Genomic DNA, 19,633 nt, shown 5'->3' on the forward strand with positions numbered 1-19,633 from the left:
TATTGATACTTCTGGCTAATCGCGTTATTAATACCATTACCATTCATATCACCTCGTAAACCACTCTTGTAGGACATTTAATATGGCTAAGTCCGAATGAAGATAATACGATTGCTAATTATATCTCTATAAACGTATTTTATGGCAGAGAACAAGAGCTCTTACATCCTCTGATTACTCAGTTGCCAGAACCATAAGGAAGCAGGCAGGACTTCATGAAGACGTGCCCTCTGGGGATGATTCATTACGAATAATTGTGGTTAGCAAAAGCACGAGAGCTTTCAGGAGAGTTTTTAAAAGAAAGGGATTGTAACTTGTATAAGAGAAGGCAGGGAGGAAACATCTCAGGGAGTCAGAATAAGCGAGGCCGATTCAGTGGACTCTGTGGCCTCTGGAACAGCAGGTCGGGATGCCCAAGCCTGCTCTCTCAGGTCTGTGTGTCCACGGGGCAGAGAGTGGTCTGGGGAGGGACTGCCCGAAGCTCATTTGTAGTGTCCACACACTGGTGTCAGTGACCAGGATCTCGGGGAGGGAAGCTAAGCATGTGTCTACATTTCATGAGGGGAGTCTAAATCCAGCAGCCCTGAGATAATTTGAAAATTACTCACATTTCTTATTTTCTTAATGGTTTACTTAGCATTTATGGACTTAATGTGGGGAACATGTCTGAAGCTGGTGGAGGGGCTTTGCAACTTTCCCAGGAAGCAGTGCCGGCCTAGCTAGTCCCCCTCCTGCCTTGTTTGGGAAACGCTTACCCTAATGGAGGCTGTAAATAAGAATATAAATGCTTTTCTTTTTCTCTTTCTAGCTGAGCTCAGACAATTTACAATATTAAATGTCCCCTTGTACTCTGGAGAACTGGAATTGATTTTTTTTCCTTAAAATTGCTCATTGGGTTGCTTATAAATTTCCCTAGCTGGGCTTCCCTGGTGGCGCAGTGGTTGAGAGGCCGCCTGCCGATGCAGGGGACACGGCTTCGTGCCCCGGTCCGGGAAGATCACACATGCCGCGGAGAGGCTGGGCCCGTGAGCCATGGCCGCTGAGCCTGCGCGTCTGGAGCCTGTGCTCCGCAACGGGAGAGGCCACAACAGTGAGAGGCCCCCGTACCACAAAACAAAAGAAAAATTTCCCCAGCTGTTGTTATCAATTTGTAAATTGACGTTATGAGAATAATCGCAGATCGACTGAAGTCATTCTGAGTCAGGGCCAGGTCTACACAAACATAGGCACTGCAGAGTTTTGACAGGCATTTAAAGTAAATTACCTTTAGTTTGGATTCAATTCATTAAGAATTGGTGAGATCTCAGCCAGATACTAGGGAGAAGGTCATCTTCCCTCTGTCTATGGGGTCGTCATCAGTGCTATTCAGCAAATATTTCCAGTTCCCCTCCTTACGTACATTTCTCCATCTCTTCTAAATTTAGCCATGGCCAATGGACTTGTTTTGACCAGTGAAATGAAGGCATGAGTACCATATACCAGTTCCAGGTAGGTGCTTTAAAACAGAGGTCAGCAAGCTCTTTTGCTAAAAGGCCAGATAGTATGCTCTGTGAGCCACATGGTCACTGTCACAACTACTCAGCTCTGCCATTATAATATGCAAGTAGCCAGAGATAATATGTAATCAAAGGGGTGTGGCCGTGTTCTCATAAAACTTTTTTTATAGACACTGAAATTTGAAGTCCATATAATTTTTGTGTCTCCAAAATGTGTTTCTTCTTTTGATTTTTTTAACTGTTTGAAAATATGGTAAAAAAATATTCCTACCTTGCAGAATGTACAAAAACAGGTGACAGGTCAGATTTGGCCCAAAGGCTATAGTTTGCCAAGCCCTGCCTCAAAAGAATCAGTGGGTGATTTGTTATACCCACGACCCCTGCCCAGATGACCACAGAAGCACTTTTAGACATGGGGCCTCCATCAGCCTGGGTCCATGAGCGCCTCTGATGAGCAGAGCCCCCAGTCAGTTCCCACTGGACACGTAGAGTGAATAAGAAATACACTTTTGTTGTTTATATCCCTGAGATTTGGGGGGCTTACTTGTTACTGCAGCAAACTTAGCCTATCCTGTCTGAAACAATCTATGAAGGATTTTTCTAAGTGAATTAATAGAATAGACATAACCTCAATATAAAAGTTTTATTAAGAAATGATTTTTTAAAAAAGAAAATAAATAATTTTTCAAACACACTTTAAACATCTTTTGTAGTGCCCATTTTCATTTAAAATCATAAATTATGTATAAATGACTTTAATCTGTTCATTAAAGCAAATCCTGAACATGCTGAAACTTGACAACATCTCCTAAATCTGTTTAAAATCACAGTGGAGTTTTAGAGTCATTTCCTTTCAAGGATATTCACATTCAGACTAAACTTTCTCCTAATCTGTCCCATTCAGTGAGATTGACAGTTTGGGATCTCAACCTCGTATTCAATATTTCCATCTTTAGCCCAGGTGATGGGTAGGGAATAGCAGATGGTTCCAGACAGAATGAGCCATTCCAGACATCACATTTCAATAAGACATGACTGAGAAAGAAAGAAGCAGGTAGTTAGAGACAGAGAGGTATGCAGTGTGTCATTGGGCATGCCCCTTGTCCTCTCTAGGTCTCAGTTTTCCCATCTGTAAAACTGGGAGATGGAATAAATGTCCTCTATGTGTTCTTTCAGTTCAGATATTCCAAGACTAGATATCATTTCAGACAATTTAAAACAGACCCTTTCGGGGACTTCCCTGGTGGTGCAGTGGTTAAGAATCCGCCTGCCAATGCAGGGGATACAGGTTCAAGCCCTGGTCCAGGAAGATCCCACATGCCGTGGAGCGACTAAACCCTTGCGCCACAACTACTGAACCTGTGCTCTAGAGCCCGTGAGCCACAACTACGGAGCCCGCATGCCACAACTACTGAAGCCCACATGCCAGGAGCCCGTGCTCCGCAACAAGAGAAGCCACCGCAATGAGAAGCCCACGCACCACAACGAAGAGCAGCCCCCAGTCTCCACAACTAGCAAAAGCCCGCATGCAGCAACAAAGACCCGACGCAGCCAAAAATACATACATAAATAAATAAATTTATTAAAAATAAAACAGATCCTTTGGGATCTGACTAACAAACAAAATAGAAAGGGACTTAGGACACAACTCTATCTAGAACTCTGGATAAGAGCCTTCACCAAAGAAGTCAGACATGTCCCTATTTGGAGTCCACAGAATTGATCTAGTGTGGCCAGGAAATTAACAAAAAATGAAATACAAATAAACAATAAGCATATAAGAACATGTTCAACCTCCTAAAGATCAAAGTAATGCCAATTTAAACATCAAGATACCATTTTCCATCTGCTGGCATTACAAAGATTCATAAGGAAGATTGTGTCCCACATTGGTAAGAGCAGGAAGAAAAGAGGCCCCGTGCTGGTGGGAATGTAAGTGGAAGCAGCTTTTCTAGAAGGCAATGTGGCAAGAGGAATTGAAAACCATAAGCATGGGCATACTTTTTGACTGAGCAATTAAGCTTCAAAAAATTTTTTTAGAGAAAACTGGATAAGTGCCGTAAGATATAGATTACCCAACTAATAAATGCAGCATTGTTTCCAATAGCAAAAAAAATAGAAACAAATTAATGACCAAAGGTAAGAAACTGTATAAATAAAAGATGGCACATGGATACAGTGGGATACAATTCAGTCATTAAAAGTAATGTTGCCATATATAACATGAGCCTAATTTTGATTTAGAGGAGAAAAAGTAGAAATTATATATTGGGTTGGCCAAAAAGTTTATTCGGGTTTTTCCATAAGATGTTATGTTAAAACCCAAATGAAATTTTGGGTCAACCCAATACACACATGGAGAAAAGACTGCAAATTTTTCACCAAAAATAGAAGTAGTCATCTCTAGAGATGTTAATTTTCTTAATTCCCCTTTTTTGTACTGTTTATATTATTATCAAATTAGAAAAAATAAATGGTACTAAAAAAGTATAAACCTATATTTATGGACTTTTAAAGGTGTTCTTGATACAATTGAAAAGTTTTTAAAAGTAAACCATCAAATAATATTTAGTTAGAGCCCATTTTGGAAAATAGGGAAAAGACTGGAAGGAAATGCAATAAAAATTCTCTAGGGGTAGAATTATGAATGATTATTTTTCTTCTTGCTTCTCACTTTTTTCTGATTATTCTGTACTGAACATAAATTATTTATGCAAAAATAATGAAAGGAAAGCAACTTTTAAAAAAATAAAGAAATGAACTGAGAAGGATCCAGATGGTTCAGGTAGGTTTGCTCTCAGTACTAAATAAAAGGCACCTAGACCAACCTCCCCTCCCCTACTTCCAAAATGAGATAACCACCTCAATGGTCCATATCACCAGTGCCTGCAAGAATAGGCTGCCTAAAAGAGGCAGGTGGGCATATCTGGAGCTCAGGACTCCATGATGATGAGGGATGTGTCACTTTTGACACAAACATATACCAATGTGATGGTACTTGGAGGTGGGGGCTTTCGGAGGTAATTAGGTTCAGATGAGGTCATGTGGATGGGACCCCATGTTAGGATTAGTGTCTTTTTTTAATTTTATTTTATTTATTTTTTAATACAGCAGGTTCTTATTAGTTATCAATTTTCTACACATCAGTGTATACATGTCAATCCCAATCGCCCAATTCATCACACCACCATCCCCACCCCCACGCGGCTTTCCCCTCTCAGTGTCCATACGTTTGTTCTCTACATCTGTGTCTCATCTTCTGCCCTGCAAACCGGTTCATCTGTACCATTTTTCTAGGTTCCACATACATGTGGTAATATACGATATTTGTTTTTCTCCTTCTGATTTACTTCACTCTGTATGACAGTCTCTAGATCCATCCACGTCTCAACAAATGACCCAATTTTGTTTCTTTTTATGGCTGAGTAATATTCCATTGTATATATGTACCACAACTTCTTTATCCATTCATCTGTCCATGGGCATTTAGGTTATTTCCATGTCCTGGCTATTGTAAATAGTGCTGCAAGAACATTGGGGTGCATGTGTCTTTTTGAATTATGGAGTTCTCTGGGTATATGCCCAACAGTATGATTGCTGGGTCATATGGTAGTTCTATTTTTAGTTTTTTAAGGAACCTCCATACTGTTCTCCATAGTGGCTGTATCAATTTACATTCCCACCAACAGTGCAAGAGGGTTCCCTTTTCTCCACATGCTCGCCAGCATTTGTTGTTTGTAGATTTTCTGATGTTGCCCATTATAACTGGTGTGAGGTAATAGCTCATTGTAGTTTTGATTTGCATCTCTCTAATGATTAGTGATGTTGAGCAGCTTTTCATGTGCTTCTTGGCCATCTGTATGTCTTTTTTGGAGAAATGTCTATTTAGGTCTTCTGCCCACTTTTGGATTGGGTTCTTTGTTTCTTTAATATTGAGCTGCATGAGCTGTTTATATATTTCGGAGATTAATCCTTTGTCCGTTGATTCATTGGCAAATATTTTCTCCCATTCTGAGGGTTGTCTTTTCGTCTTGGTAATGGTTTCCTTAGCTGTGCAAAAGCTTTGAAGTTTCATTAGGTCCCATTTGTTTATTTTTCTTTTTATTTCCATTACTCTAGGAGGTGGATCAAAAAAGACCTTGCTGTGATTTATGTCAAGAGTGTTCTTCCTATGTTTTCCTCTAAGAGTTTTATAGTGTCTGGTCTTACATTTAGGTCTCTAATCCATTTTCAGTTTATTTTTGAGTATGGTGTTAGGGAGTGTTCTAATTTCATTCTTTTACATGTAGCCGTCCAGTTTTCCCAGCACCACTTATTGAACTGATCGTCTTTTCTCCATTGTACATCCTTGCCTCCTTTGTCATAGATTAGTTGACCATAGGTGTGTGGGTTTATCTCTGGGCTTTCTATCTTGTTCCATTGATCAATATTTCTCTTTTTGTGCCAGTACTATACTGTCTTGACCATTGTAGCTTTTATTTACTTTTTTTTTTTTTTTGCAGTACGCAGGCCTCTCACTGTTGTGGCCTCTCCCGTTGCGGAACACAGGCTCCGGATGCGCAGGCTCAGCGGCCATGACTCACAGGGCTAGCTGCTCCGTGGCATGTGGGATCTTCCCGGACCGGGACACAAACCTGTGTCCCCTGCATCGGCAGGTGGGCTCTCAACCACTGCAACACCAGGGAAGCCCTGATCACTGTAGCTTTGCGGTATAGCCTGAAGTCAGGGAGCCTGATACCTCCAGCTCCATTTTTTTCCCTCAAGACTGCTTTGGCTATTCAGGGTCTTTTGTGTCTCCATACAAATTTTAAGATTTTTTGTTCTAGTTCCATAAAAAATGCCATTGGTAATTTGATAGGGATTGCATTGAATCTGTAGATTGCTTTTGGTAGTACAGTCATTTTCACAATATTGATTCTTCCAATCCAAGAACATCGTATATCTCTCCATCTGTTGGTATCATCTTTAATTTCTTTCATCAGTGTCTTATAATTTTCTGCATATGGGTCTTTTGTCTCCCTAGGTAGGTTTATTCCTAGGTATTTTATTCTTTTTGTTGCAATGGTAAATGGGAGTGTTTCCTTAATTTCTCTTTCAGATTTTTCATCATTACTGTATAGGAATGCAAGAGATTTCTGTGCATTAATTTTCTATCCTGTAACTCTACCAAATTCATTGATTAGCTCTAGTAGTTTTCTGGTGGCATCTTTAGGATTCTCTATGTATAGTTTCATGTCATCTGCAAAAAGTGACAGTTTTACTTCTTCTTTTCCAATCTGTATTCCTTTTATTTCTTTTTCTTCTCTGATTGCCGGGGCTAGGACTTCCAAAACTATGTTGAATAACAGTGGTGAGGGTGGACATCCTTGTCTTTTTCCTGACCTTAGAGGAAATGATTTCACTTTTTCACCATTGAGAATGATGTTTGCTGTGGGTTTGTCATATATGGCCTTTATTATGTTGAGGTAGTTTCCCTCTATGCCCATTTTCTGGAGAGTTATTATCATAAATGGGTGTTGAATTTGTCAAAAGCTTTTTCTGCCTCTATTGAGATGATCATATGGTTTTTATTCTACAATTCATTAATATGGTGTATCACATTGATTGATTTGCATATATTGAAGAATCCTTGCAACCCTTGGATAAATCCCACTTGATCATGGTGTATGATCCTTTTAATGTGTTGTTGGATTCTGTTTGCTAGTATTTTGTTGAGGATTTCTGCATCTATATTCATCAGTGATATTGGTCTGTAACTTTCTTTTTTTGTAGTATCTTTGTCTGGTTTTGGTATCAGGGTGATGATGGCCTCATAGAATGAGTTTGGGAGTGTTCCTTCCTCTGCAATGTTTTGGAAGAGTTTGAGAAGGATGGGTGTTAGCTCTTCTCTAAATGTTTGATAGAATTCACCTATGAAGCCATCTGGTCCTGGACTTTTGTTTGTTGGAAGATTTTTAACCACAGTTTCCCTTTCATTACTTGTGATTGGTCTGTTCATATTTCCTATTTCTTCCTGGTTCAGTCTTGGAAGGTTATACCTTTCTAAGAATTTGTCCATTTCTTCCAGGTTGTCCATTTTATTGGCATAGAGTTGCCTGTAGTAGTCTCTTAGGATGCTTTGTATTTCTGCAGTGTCTTTTGTAATTTCTCCTTTTTCATTTCTAATTTTATTGATTTGAGTCCTCTCTCTCTTTTTCTTGATGAGTCTGGCTAATGGTTTACCAATTTTGTTTATCTTCTCAAAGAACCAACTTTTAGTTTTATTGATCTTTGCTATTGTTTGTTTCTATTTCATTTATTTCTGCTGTGATCTTTATGATTTCTTTCCTTCTGCTAACTTTGGGTTTTGTTTGTTCTTCTTTCTCTAGTTCCTTTAGGTGTAAGGTTAGATTGTTTATTTGAGATTTTTCTTGTTTCTTAAGGTAGGCTTGTATAGCTATAAACTTCCCTCTTAGAACTGCTTTTGCTGCATTCCATACATTATGGATCATTGTGTTTTCATTGTTATTTGTCGCTAGGTATTTTCTGATTTATTCTTTGATTTCTTCAGTGATCTCTTGGTTATTTAGTAATGTATTGTTTAGCCTCCATGTGTTTGTGTTTTTTATGTTTTTTTCCCTGTGATTCATTTCTAGTCTCATTACATTGTGGTCAGGAAGATGACTGATATGATTTCAATTTTCTTAAATTTACTGAGGCTTGATTTGTGTCCGAAGTTGTGATCTATCCTAGAGAATCTTACATGCATACTTGAGAAGAAAGTGTAATCTGCTGGTTCTGGATGGAATATCCTATAAATATCAATTAAATCTATCTGGTCTATTGTGTCATTTAAAGCTTCTGTTTCCTTATTTATTTTCATTTTGGATGATCTGTCCATTGGTGTAAGTGAGGTGTTAAATTCTCCCACTATTATTGTGTTACTGTCGACTTCCTCTTTTATAGCTGTTAGCAGTTGCCTTATGTATTGAGGTGCTCCTATGTTGGGTGCATATATATTTATAATTGTTTTATCTTCTTCTTGGATTGATCCCTTGATCATCATGTAGTGTCCTTCCTTGTCTCTTGTAACATTCTTTATTTTAAAGTCTATTTTATCTGATATGAGTATTGCTACTCCAGCTTTCTTTTGCTTTCCATTTGCATGGAATATCTTTTTCCATCCCCTCACTTTCAGTCTGTATGTGTCTCTAGGTCTGAAGTGGGTCTCTTGTAGACAGCATCTATATGGGTCTTGTTTTTGTATCCATTCAGCAAGCCTGTGTCTTTTGGTAGGAGCATTTAATCCATTCATGTTTAAGGTAATTATTGATATGTATGTTCCTATGACAATTTTCTTAATTGTTTTGGGTTTGGTTTTTTTGCAGTTCGTGGGCCTCTCACTGTTGTGGCCTCTCCTGTTGTGGAGCACAGGCTCCAGACGCACAGGCTCAGTGGCCATGGCTCACGGGCCTAGCCACTCTGTGGCATGTGGGATCCTCCCAGACCAGGGCACAAACCCATGTCCCCTGCACTCGCAGGCGGATTCTCAACCACTGTGCCACAAGGGAAGCCCTTGCGTTTGTTTTTGTAGGTCCTTTTCTTCTCTTGTGTTTCCCACTTAGAGAAGTCCCTTTAGCATTTGCTGTAGAGCTGGTGTGGTGGTGATGAATTCTCTTAGCTTTTGCTTGTCTGTAAAGCTTTCGATTTCTCCATCGAATCTGAATGAGATCCTTGCCGGGTAGGGTAATATTGGCTGTAGGTTCTTCCCTTTCATCACTTTAAGTATATCATGCCACTCCCTTCTGGCTTGTAGAGTTTCTGCTGAGAAATCAGCTGTTAACCTTATGGGAGTTCCCTTGTATGTTGTCATTTTTCCCTTGCTGCTTTCAATAATTTTTCTTTGTCTTTTTTTTTTTTTTTTTTTGCGGTACGCGGGCCTCTCACCACCACGGCCTCTCCCGCTGCGGAGCACAGGCTCTGGAAGCGCAGGCCCAGTGGCCATGGCTCACGGGCCTAGCCACTCCGTGGCATGCGGGATCCTCCCAGACCGGGGCACAAACCCGCGTCCCCTGCATCAGCAGGCGGACTCTCAACCACTGCGCCACCAGGGAAGCCCCTTTTCTTTGTTTTTAATTTTTGCCAATTTGATTACTATGTGTCTTGGCGTGTTTCTCCTTGGATTTATCCTGTATGGGACTCTCTGTGCTTCCTGGACTTGGGTAGCTATTTCCTTTTCCATGTTAGGGAGGTTTTCGACTATAATCTCTTCAAATATTTTCTCGGGTCCTTTCTCTCTCTTTTCTCCTTCTGGGACCCCTATAATGTGAACATTGTCGTGTTTAATGTTGTCCCAGAGGTCTCTTAGGCCATCTTCATTTCTTTTCATTCTTTTTTGTCTTCATTCAATTCCACAGCAGTGAATTCCACCATTCTGTCTTCCAGGTCACTTATCCGTTCTTCTGCCTCAGTTATTCTGCTATTGATTCCTTCTAGTGTAGTTTTCATTTCAGTTATTGTATCATTCATCTCTGTTTGTTTCTTCTTTAATTCTTCTAGGTCTTTGTTAAACATTTCTTGCATCTTCTCGATCTTTGCCTCCATTCTTTTTCCCAGGTCCTGGATCATCTTCACTATCATTATTCTGAATTCTTCTTCTAGAAGGTTGCCTATCTCCACTTCATTTAGTTGTTTTTCTGGGGGTTTATCTTTTTCCTTCATCTGGTACATAGCCCTCTGCCTTTTCATCTTTTCTATGTTTCTGTGAATGTGGTTTTTGTTCCACAGGCTGCAGGATTGTAGTTCTTCTTGCTTCTGCTGTCTGCCCTGTGGTGGATGAGGCTATCCAAGAGGCTTGTGCAAGTTTCCTGATGGGAGGGACTGGTGGTGGGTGGAGCTGACTGTTGCTCTGGTGGGCAGAGCTCAGTAAAACTTTAATCCACTTGACTGCTGATGGGTGGGGCTGAGTTCCCTCCCTGTTGGTTGTTTGGCCTGAGGCAACCCAACACTGGAGCGTACCTGGGCTCTTTTGTGGGGCTAATGACAGACTCTGGGAGGGCTCACGCCAAGGAGTACTTCCTAGAACTTTTGCTGCCAGTGTCCTTATCCTCACGTTGAGACACAGCCACCCCTGCCTCTGCAGGAGACCCTCCAGCACTAGCAGGTAGGTCTGGTTCAGTCTCCCCTGGGGTCACTGCTCCTTCCCCTGGGTCCCAATGCACACACTACTTTGTGTGTGCCCTCCAAGAGTGGAGTCTCTGTTTCCCCCAGTCCTGTGGAAGTCCTGCAATCAAATCCCACTAGACTTCAAAGTCTGATTCTCTAGGAATTCCTCCTCCTGTTGCCGGACCCCCAGGTTGGGAAGCCTGATGTGGGCTCAGAACCTTCACTCCAGTGAGTGGACTTCTGTGGTATAAGTGTTCTCCAGACTATGAGTCACCCACCCAGCATTTATGGGATTTGATTTTACTGTGATTGCACCCCTCCTACTGTCTCACTGTGGCTTCTCCTTTGTCTTTGGATGTGGGGTATCTGTTTTGGTGAGTTCCAGTGTCTTCCTGTCGATAACTGTCCAGCAGCTAGTTGTGATTCTGGTGTTCTCACAAGAGGGAATGAGAGCACATCCTTCTACTCCACCATCTTGGTTCCTCTCCAAGTGGAAATTTTTTATTTTGACTGCTAGTATTGGAGGGTATCCTGCAGAGGCAGGGGGCAGCTGTGGCTCACAGCAGGGACCAGGATTAGTGTCTTTATGAGAAGAGGAAAAGAAACCAGCGTTCCCTCTCTCTCCACTATGTAAGGGCACAGCAAGAAGACAGCCATCTGCAACCCAGGAAGAGAGTCCTAACAAGGAACTGAATCCGGCCAGCACCATTATTTGGACTTCCCAGCCTCAAACTCTGAGAAGTAAATGTTTGTTGTTTAAACCACCCAGTTTATGGTATTTTGTAGTAGCAGCCCAAGCTGACTAACACAGAGGTTATTTTCTTTCACCATGAATAATGTCATTCCATGGCCTTCAAGTTTCCATTTTTTTCTTGAAAGTCAGTATCATGCTCAGTGTTGCTCTTAGAAGGTAATGTGCCCTATTCTCCTTTGAATCCTTTAAGATTTCCTCTTTTTTATTTTTAGCAGTTTTACTATGATATACCTAGGTATATATTCCTTTTAATTTATTTTACTTTGTGTTCATAGTGCTCCTTAAATCTGTGGCTTGAAGCTTTTGTCAGTTGGGGGAAATTCTTGGCCATTATCTTTTCAAATATTGCTTCTACTCCTCCTGCTACTCTTTCTAGAGCTCCAATTATACATGTTTTCCATTTCATTATGTCCCATATGTCTCTTTTGCCCTTTTCTGTATTTTCTATCATTTTTTCCTCAGTTCTTCAAAATGGAAATTGTCCACTTATCTTTCTTCTGGTTCACCAATCTGCTCTTTCACCGTGTCTAATATGCAGATAAATCCCTCTATTAAATCTCAGTTATTGATTTCTCAGTGACCGATTTCTCAAATCTCAAATTTCCACTTGATTATTTTATAGTTCCCAATTCTCCACAGAAATTCTCTATGTTGCTGTTCAAATTCTTGAGCATGTTAATCGCGGTTGGTTTGAAGTCCATGTCTAATAATTCCAGTTGCCAGACTTCCTTTAAGTCTATTACACTATGTATTTTCCCTTGATTATCAGTCAGTTCTTGCCTTATGTATACCTAGCTATTTCTTAATGAATTCCAGATATTGTAGGAATAATGTGAGTTTCCGTATAATGTTGCCTTGCTCAAGAGAGGATTCATTTTTATTTCTGGTGGCAGATGAAGTAGAGACACATGACCTTAACCTAGTCACTGGGTGAGCTGATTTAAAGACAGGATTCTGATTTTATTAGGGCTAACCTATTTCAAGTTCAACTTTACTCTTAGTCAAGAGTTGCACCTGAAAGTCTGCGGTATTTACCAGGACTCTTTCTATTTGGCAGAAGCTAAACCCCAGTTTTCCCCCAGAGCCCCATGAAAATGCCAAGAGCTATGCTCAACTTCCCAGCCATTTAGCAGCCACTTTCTGCTCAGCCTCTCAGCTGTTGCATTTGAGCCCATAATTAACTTGAGGGTGAAAGTGGCACCAAATATCTGGCTCTCTCCTCTTGGGGTTTCCCTTCTTTCAAGAATTCTAGTCCCTTGAGCCAAGCCTTTATTATTTTGATAGCTTTCCAAAGCCTTTAACATGTTTTATTAATTTTATGGGTCTGTGTTCTAGTTATTATGGCCACACAACAAGTTTCCCCCAAACTTAGTGGCTTCAAACTATATTAATCACTTATTATCTCTCACAGCTACTAGGGTCAGGAACATAGGAGCTGTTCATCTGGGTGATTCTGGCCTGGGGTGTCTCATAAGGTTGCAGTCAGATGGTAGATTTGGCTGGGATCATCTCAAATGTTTCTTTACTCACATATCTGGTACCTGGTCTGAGACTCAAACCACTGGGAATCGGGCTCCCCAGGCACCCCACTATCTCTGTGTAATCTCTCCATGTTGCTATTACAGCCTGGAGGCTTCAGGTTAGTTGAACTTCTTACAAGTTGACTCAGGGCTCCCAAGGTATGTATCCCAGGAGAGAAAAGGAGATGCAGGCAGAAGCTTTTACGACATAGTCTCGGAAGTCAAGCAACTTCACTTCTGCCACATTCTGTTGGTCAGGACTATTACAAAAGCCCATCCATGTTCAAGGAGAAGAAACATAAAACCTACCTCTCAGTGCAGGAATGTCAATAATGTGTTATAAGATGACATGACACAAATGGACGTGTGGTATGGAATAGACATTGATGCAGCCATCTGGAAAATACAATCAGCCACAACTTGTCTAGTTGTTCTTGATAGTAGTTTAGCCTAAAATAAGCTAGAGTGTCACTTCCAAGCATAGAAATTCCCTTCTCCATTAACTTGGAGTTTTCTTTAATTGAGGTAAGACTGCCATAATTATGTTTGAGTGAAGGACACCTCTGTTTTGGAGCTCTTCTCTTAGCTCAGATGAACTCACCTTCCAGGTAGGCAGCACTTATCACATCAACATTGGGCAAATCTTCCCAGAGGCCAAGAGCTCAGGTACCATTTTGGAAAAGTTTTGTCTACTCTGACCATCAGATCCTGACTCTCCTCTCCTACTACGCACTCAGACTCACTCCTAAGGCTTTCTCCAAGCCTAGCACAGCAAAGAAAATCCAGACCACTTCTCATGGTCTATTCTACTTTCGCTTTATTCTCAAAGACTGTTCTATAAAAACTCTGGTCCTACAAGATGTGAATTTTGTTTTTAAAAAAATTCAGGGGGCTTCCCTGGTGGCGCAGTGGTTGAGAGTTCGCCTGCCGATGCAGGTGACACGGGTTCGTGCCCCGGTCTGGGAAGATCCCACATGCAGCGGAGCGGCTGGGCCCGTGAGCCATGGCCGCTGAGCCTGCGCGTCCAGAGCCTGTGCTCCGCAACGGGAGAGGCCACAACAGTGAGAGGCCCGCGTACCGCAAAAAAAATATAAATAAATAAATAAAATTCAGGGAACTTCACATATTTCACCCTCTTCCAGATTCATAATGCATATTAACATACAGCCTCTGAAAAGTCCTGCAGTAAAGAAATCTGCTTAACTTTGTCTCACCCCCAGGTCTCATGAGTTTATTTAATCATGTTAAGTAGGTTTGGGGGAAGTTATCCTTTTATTAACAGGATACCAATTAACACCCCATGAGCGCTGTGTAGAATACATCAACATTGCACAGAACATCCTCAGACTTTTGATTCCATCTCTGCTCTTGTGGGACTGTAGAACCAAGTTGTTCATAATAAAATATTCTGTCTCAAATTCGCTGGTGGGAGCGAGGTCATGGCTGATCACTCTTTTGCTCAGTGGGGTGCATTTCTGGGTGTTCCAAAGCTAAGATGGGCTGTGTACCATTTTCCAAATTAGGCTGATGAATGCATCAACCTTTTCTACCTGCCAGGAACACAACAAGAAGTTTTTAAAAGGCTTGTGTTTACAGTCTGCCAATACACATGGGGCCATTAGCCAGTTGACCTTGTGCAAGCTTCACTGCTGCCAGCTTGCAGTGCGCTCTCCACTCGCTAGCTGAGAGCCACGATCAATGCCCCTTCAACGCAAAAGGACTGCAGGGGTGAGGGGTGGGGAGCGATTTGGCTTGATGAAGGAGTGAGAAACAAGGAGAAAGGGACAAAGCCTTCCTTCTAATCTCTGCATTAGGGTCCTCCCACTCAAAGTCTTATTCCAGGCATCGTTGCCTGTCTGTTCTACCAATCTCTTGATAATTTAGATATGCTTCCCATTGAGAGCTGTGTTGTTTAATAAAGCAAAGACAATCGACTCTTCCTCAGTGCTATAATAGCCTCTCCGTGTGTTTACTTGAGAACAAATGCTGTTATAATTTCTTTGGGGAATTGATATCCTCCAGTGCATATGCATGGCCCTACTGGAGGTTCAGGTTGTGTAAGGAGAGAAGGGGAAATTTATTGCCTTGTAAATGCCGGCAGAAGGTAGTAGGTTTAGCGAGAGCTGTAATTAAAGTTTTGCTGATAATAAAAAATGGAGGCAGTAAACAATCCCACAGATTTTCCAGTCCTCAGCCCTAGAACAGCTACACCACCACAGGGTCCAGGACACCTGCTGGTCTCTGCACAATCAGCCTCTGAAAGTGAAGGTTCAGGGGCCCCAAAGGCTGCCAGCTCCTGGACCCTCCACATGCCCCCAGGCTCAGCAAACGACTGTCACTCAATTTCAATCTGCTCTCTTCAGCTTTAGGGCCAGCATTTGTTTTCGACCACTTCCAAGGCTGGCTATTCAAGCCATAACCCTGCCAGGCCAGCACTCTACACAGGATTTGACACTGGGGAGCACAGTCTGGAGGCAAGGACCTACACTCCAAAAAGAACTCCACTGTAAGAAAACGTATCATTTCCTTTCAACCTTACTGAAAGGAATCCCTCCCCACCTTCCCACCCCAAGGAACCCAGCTCAAGCTCTCCAGGGCAGCACATGAAGATTTCCCAAAACGATCGCTCCTCCCTCGTCTCTCAACTGGGCACTTGCAGGGCAGGTTTGTGTCTGTTCTGGGCTGGACAGAGGCAGAGGAATTGCATGGTTGTGGGGCAGGGGGAAGGGAGACCTCCCAGCACCCACAGGAGGCTAAGAAATGCTGACTGTGTCCAGAAGTTTCCACCAACCCCCTGCCCCCAGGCCAAGGAGGTCTGCACTGTCTTTGCCAAGCAGGATAAAATCAAGGTCACCTCTCCCTGAGATCCCATATCAAAAAAATGTCGAGCTACAGAAGAAAGAGGCAATGTCTCTGGCCCACAGGGATGGAGACACTTTCTAGGCTTCCTCCTTGGCACTCGGCACCAAAGTAAGATCAAATGGCCTGAGGAAAACCAGAAAATAACCACTCACCGACATGACCCCTTCCCAGGCAAACTCCACCAAGAGAAAGAATTTTGTCTAGAATCTCTGTAGTCATCCACTCAGTAAACATTCACTGACCATCTATTTGCGTCGTACAGTATCACCAACACCCAGCATCAAACACTTGTGGAAAGAACAAACGAGTGAGCAAATTAACCTCGCTATCAGCCAGGAGGTTCCTCTGAGAATGCAAGAGTCTGAGTTCTTCTAGAAATAATAACATGCTCTATACTGAGCATGTACTATGTGTCAGATAGTATACAAAGGCCTTTACAGATGTTCATGCTCTTTCAGTCCTTACAACCATCCCATTGTGACGTGGAGATGGTGTTCATCTTTGGCAGCTGAGTTCAGCAAGGCTCAGTGGGTAAGCACTGCGCCCAGGACTGATGTCACCCAGCCAGCACAGAGCAGGGCCGGGGCATAAACCCAGGTCAGCTGTGTCTCAAGGCCCAAGTTCTTTCTCTTACGCCATGCTCCCTGTCACCTATGCCACATGAGGCCCTCACCTGCCATCACACATCTTCTGCTTCCCAGCATCTGCTGGTGGGGGAGGTAGAAGGTGCAAAGAGAGGGTCAGATGAGGGTCCTTGAGAAACCAATAGGGAAGAGGGGCTGACCTTTCAGAGGAGAACCACAGAGAAGTGGTGAAGGGAGCTGGACTGAAGCTAAAAGAAAGCAGGCTTGAGGTGGCCTACAAGTCCATGGGAAGGAAGGAGGCCAGGCTGGGACCGTCGTCTGCCAGCATCTCTGGATTCCATGCCTTCCTCTCCTGTCTCACAGTCTAACCTGTAGCCCTCCTCTAAAATGTTCAGAGGCCTAAGAGCTTGCAAGGGTCTTCAGTACAGTCTCCCTGCCAGAATGCATGGTCCACAGCACAGAGCACCAAGGCGGCCACAGCCCCAAGCTCTGCCCCCAAGGGGCCCTTAGCAGTGGGACCCCTCCAGCCAGGCACACCCACCCCTCTCCAAGGCTGGACCACACAGCAGACTCAGCTAGCACTAGACGGGACAGAGCACAGGGTGAGGGGCACCGGCCTGCTGCCCCCAAAACACAAGACTCTCCAGCTGTGCAGCCCCCTGCTGGGAGGCTCCCGAGAGGCAGGGGTGGGCCTGCACCATTTCTGATGTTCTCCCTGCAATCTCTCTCTTCAGATGCCTCCGAACCTGCACTGACTGCCTTGCTCATCTCTAAATGGACGAGGAACTCGCCCTCTCTCGCATCACGCCCAGCATCTGCCCACAGGGAACTGCAGGCCCAGGTCAAGTCCCAAGAAAGTGCTCACGACTGCAGCACCCCAGCCCTGCAGCTTCTCCAAGGAATCCAATGGCCCTGGATGAGGGTTCCAGAGCTCAGGCTGCAGTGGGGACCCTGAGCTGCTGCTGAGCCCAGAAAATTACCACCAGCATTAAATCTATCCTCAGTTAACCCAACGCCTTTAATAATAAAAAAGATTTTGCACAGGGGATAAATACCGTGTCTCGTTTTCTCCCTCTCACCGGTCTCCTGTCACGGTGCATTTATTAATACAATCACTAATATACAGCTCCCAATCAGCCACTAAAACGCCGCTGTTATTCCTACTAATTCGACAATAAAATGTGTCTGCGCGAGGCCATAAAGTGGGCCGTCATGTGACTGGGGGCTATAGGGGAGGTGAGCCATGAGGCCCAGGGGTCTAGAACTGGCCGCCGGAAACCCAGCCACCATGGCCACGGTGCAAGCCACACCCAACCACAGCCCCTGCAGGCCCTGACTGCCAAGGGCCCAGACACCCCCCAAAATGCAGACAGAGGTGTCCCCCACTGTATTAGTGTCCTACTGCTGCGGAACACATTCCACAAACTTAGCAGCTTAGAACAACACCCATTCATTACCCCCAGAGTTCTGTAGGTCAGCGGTCCAGACACAGCTCAAACGGATTCTCTGCTCAGGGCCTCACAAAGCGGAAATCAAGATGTCAGCCGACAGCACTGTCAGCTGGAGGCTTGACTGGGGAAGAATCCATTTCCAAGCTCATTCAGGTTGTTGGCGGAATCCAGTTCCGTGCACTTGTAGGACTTGTAGAGAGGTCCCCGTCTCTTGCTGGCCATCAGCTAGGGGTCACCCTCAGCCCCTCGCGGCTGCCCTCAGGTCCTGGCCACCCGACCCCCTCCACCATGCGGCAGCTTAGTCCTTCAAAGCCAGTAGGAGAAGCTCTCATCACTGGAGTGCTAACCCATCGTACTTACAGTCCCACTTATACCCAAGGAGATGGTTCTGCAGGGCACGTGCACCAGGGGTGGCAATCGTGGGCGCCATCTGAGAATTCTGTGTTAAAACCAACCATCTGCCTATCTTTGTGTACAGGCAGTGGGTCCAACTCCACACCTTTCCCCACCACACCCTGGAGGCTCTGCTGGCTCTTGCCCTGACCAAGCCTCCACGCCTGGACATGTGAAGAAGCAGGTCAGAAAACAGCAAGCTCAGGCACTGGTGTGTGTGTGTGTGTGTGTGTGTGTGTGTGTGTACACACGTGTATGCAAGGGAGGGATGGAAGAACAAAGGAGCAGCCCCTTCACCAGCAAGCACAATATGGAACAGATACTTCCAGAAGTTGACTCTTGACTGAATGGTAATAATTCACACCCAATCAAACGGAGGCCTTTCCTCAGCACTTCTTTCACCTTGCCCTCCTCTTTCTCCCACCCTCCCCCAGTTACCAAGTTACCAATTGCCCACTGGGTTACTTCCTTGCCCCGGTTCTGGACATCCAGGAGTCACTGCGGTCAAGCACAGTGTAGACACATAAGGAAGGGGCTGAATTATTTATGTCGGAGCTGAGGAAACAGGCTTGAGTCCCACACTGTATTTCTCTTCCTGTTTATATGCTCATCTTAGAGAGACGATCAGTGAGAAGGGTGAGCAAAGAGAAGAATGTGGATTGACACTGGGGTTCGCTGGCCAGCCAATACTGGGCCCAGGGGCTGTCAGTGGCCAAGGCCACCGGATGTGGGGACGCCTGGGTAGGTGACACCCTCCAATCCCCCACCAGATAGAGGCCCCAAATTCAAACTGGGCTGTTTGTTTCAGTGGGCACGACACCCAGGGCCAGTGTTTCTGTGGCCCATCACATACCCTAACCTTGGCCTCTGTGTCACTACCAGTCTCCTGTCCAGCAAGGAGCAGGTCTGTTCTCTCAAGGCCCCGCCTTCCTACCACCCACCACACCCCTGGGTGTGACCACAAGCCTAAGTAGCTCCCTTCAGGGTAGTTGACTGAGCTCTGAAATCAACAGCCAGTCCAATTGCAGCCATATACCATTAAGTACTTGCTGTATGTAGTGGAAGTCCTGATTCAGAATCTCAGTTGACTACTCGCCAACAATATACTCTCAAATAAGCCATTTAACTTCTCTGAGCCTTAGTCTCCTCATCTGGAAATGGGGATAATAATAATCACATCACTCTCAGCTATTGTGGGGATTAAAGACAGAATCTATGTAAATCACTTAGGGAAGCACCTAGCAGAGACAGGTGCAAGAGACAGTGGTCAGTAAGGCTTCCTGGAAGAAGGGGCACTGGAGCTGGCCCGGAAGACTGAGCAGGATTTGAAGAGAGGAAAGGGGTGGTGGGATAGTAAATGCCTCCTTTGATTCCCATCCTGCTACCCTCCCTGAGGGAGGGAACTCCAGGCCTGCCTGTTCTCCCCTGC

The 19,633-nt window shown here is 44.0% G+C and overlaps 1 long non-coding RNA gene across 1 annotated transcript; it reads left to right on the forward strand.

The window, feature by feature from the left end:
* Positions 1-316: 316 nt before the first annotated feature.
* Positions 317-17,401, forward strand: LOC117311924 (uncharacterized). The gene is made up of 3 exons (XR_004526133.2): positions 317-431; positions 1,425-1,488; positions 17,095-17,401. It is a non-coding gene; the product is annotated as an uncharacterized lncRNA (long non-coding RNA).
* Positions 17,402-19,633: the final 2,232 nt, after the last annotated feature.

The sequence above is a fragment of the Tursiops truncatus genome, chromosome 3 (genome assembly GCF_011762595.2).
Source record: "Tursiops truncatus isolate mTurTru1 chromosome 3, mTurTru1.mat.Y, whole genome shotgun sequence".
Classification (NCBI taxonomy): Eukaryota; Metazoa; Chordata; class Mammalia; order Artiodactyla; family Delphinidae; genus Tursiops; species Tursiops truncatus.